Raw genomic sequence first — 2384 nt, forward strand, 5'->3', positions numbered from 1 at the left:
CCTTTCTTCAAGGAGACCTAGTGGTTTGGCTCCAGGGATCTGGGCATGGGATTCACAGCCTCACCTTCTGGGGTTTCCCTGGGGCATGCAAGGTCCCAGGGCCTGAAGCTTGGCTGCCCCAAGGCTGCAATCTGCACAGTCCTGAATGCTGACCTGATCAAGCTCACTGACCTTCCTGGGATGGAGGTGGTGACTTTGCTCATGCAGCACCTAGAGCACACGTGCTTGGATCGATGATGACTCCCACAAATGCATTCCTTGGAAATCTGAACAAAATGAGTGAGCCATCACTACCGTCTCCTCATCGGAACTGAGGTCCAGCACGTGGCTCCCAGAGGGATCGAAGGGCCAGGGTCACATTGATTTTCTCCCTGGGGCGTGAGCAGCCACAGTGTGCAAGCCGAGGGTGACGGCCTTGTGATGTGGAGGTGAGCCATGGGGGAAAGGGCCTGCATCTCCCATCCTCGGGGGATGGCTAGAGACCATGTGTTGTCTCTGGTTGCATGAGACTGTCCAGAGCTGTTATCTTTTGCTGTGGGTGAAAGTTCCATGGCAGAGAAAGTAAAAGCCATTTGTGGGCCTCTGGGTGACATTGAGTTCATCAGGCCTCTGTCTGCCTATTGCATAGTCCCCTGGAGAAAACAAATTGTTTTTGTTCAGATTCAGAACAGGAGTTATGACCTCAGCCAGACTTGTCTTTCATGTTCTCCTGGGGAATAGGATGCTACGTAGTTTTCTCCTGATATTTGAAGAAGTAAATGAGCATAGTGTCCAGGAGTTTGGGCAAGCTGATGGACCCTTCTTGTATTGTTTCTTTCGTTTTGTGTGTGAGTGTGCACTGGTGTTGGGAGGCTGAATCTGAAAGGAGCCTTAGTGCCTTTCCAAGGAGATCAAAATCCTATGTTGATGGGAAGGTCCAGCATGTTTTCCTGATGCGGGTGGATGGCAGGAAGTGAGGAAAGCTTGAACAGCAGGAAATATGCCCAGAATGGTGGTTGAACCCATGGGTGAGTAAGCAGGTGGATGGATAAGTTTTTCAGTCAGGTTTCATGGACTTCTTTGGTTTCCTTCAGGTGCATTTGGAGCGAAGGACAACAGTGGCAGATTTATGGACCATCCAACAGTTTTCCTCTCCCATAATCAGTTTCCTCTGTGGCGGAATTCCAGATCCACAAGTGGTTGGTATCATGTCCTGTCTTGTCCTGGTGGCCAATTATGAGGCAAAGGGGATGTATGAGGCAAACAGAAAACATCTCTCCATGTTCTCCCTGTGTGCATGGCATAAGGTGTGCCTCAGGATATCCACATGTTATCTCTATATCCAGCCCACCTATCCTTTCCCAAGTTTAGGAGTTTTTCCTGGAATTCAGTGGGCTGGACCCGGTGAAAACAGAGGAGTCAGTTGCCCACATAAGCGGGTGCTGTCTTAAGGACAGGAGAGGCTTTCTGTCACAGGGGTCTTTTTGTTTTGTGGCCTGCTGGTGCAGCAACACTGTGGTCTCTTGTGTTCCTAGCCTCAAGCCAGAGACATCATCATGGGTTCAGCAGCTGCAGCTGTTTCTGGATTCTGTCATTGCATGGCTTGTGCTGTCAAGATGGTCATGGATCACCTGGGTCTTGTGTTGTCTCCGGGGCCACTGTAGTGATGTTTCACGCCTTAAAAAGTGCAGTACATCACAATGAGTAACTTACATGCTGTAAAAAGGGTGGAGCGCCACATCTTTGCGTTTCAGAATAGTTCCAATGGCCTGTAGCTTTTTGTGTTTTTCAAGCTAAACACTTGTAGCACGGCTGTAGTCTGGGAAACAAGCACACTTGTGTGCTACCTAGATTGTTCACAGCTGTACTGTGGAGCCCCTTTGTTGCACAGCCCAAGAACTAGTTTCATGGATAATCTCCTTGTCAAAGGAGGGCCTTATTCTTATGCAAGCTCTCAGATACCTTTGTTCCTTCCCCATGGTGGTGAGACCATTTTGAGCAGAGTAGGTACCAAGAGTGTGTTTTCCTGGAGGGACAGTGGTAGTTCAGACAAGGTGGCCTCCTTCCCCTGAGGGTGAATTGGGGTTTCTTAGAGGTTATCTTTACATTGGGTGAAAAAGTTGGCTTAAAGCTCAACATTCAGAAAACGAAGATCATGGCATCTGGTCCCATCACTTCATGGGAAATAGATGGGGAAACAGTGGAAACAGTGTCAGACCTTATTTTTTGGGGGGGCTCCAAAATCACTGCAGATGGTGACTACAGCCATGAAATTAAAAAATGCTTACTCCTTGAAAGAAAAGTTATGACCAACCTAGATAGCATATTGAAAAGCAGAGACATTACTTTGCCAACAAGGGTCCGTCTAGTCAAGGCTATGGTTTTTCCTGTGGTCATGTATGGAT

The 2384-nt window shown here is 48.3% G+C and overlaps 1 long non-coding RNA gene across 2 annotated transcripts in view; it reads left to right on the forward strand.

The window, feature by feature from the left end:
• The first annotated feature begins 6 nt into the window (after nucleotides 1–6).
• Nucleotides 7–2384, forward strand: part of LOC104983149 — a 30159-nt gene continuing 27781 nt past the window's right edge. The window contains exons 1-2 of one of the 2 annotated variants that reach the window (XR_824599.1): nucleotides 7–428; nucleotides 1074–1178. This is a non-coding gene — a long non-coding RNA (uncharacterized LOC104983149). Of the gene's footprint in view, nucleotides 1179–2384 lie in introns of both variants that reach the window. The other variant, XR_824598.1, reaches the window with a different exon arrangement.

Source organism: Bison bison, unplaced genomic scaffold (assembly GCF_000754665.1).
Source record: "Bison bison bison isolate TAMUID 2011002044 unplaced genomic scaffold, Bison_UMD1.0 scf7180017861807, whole genome shotgun sequence".
Lineage (NCBI taxonomy): Eukaryota > Metazoa > Chordata > Mammalia > Artiodactyla > Bovidae > Bison > Bison bison.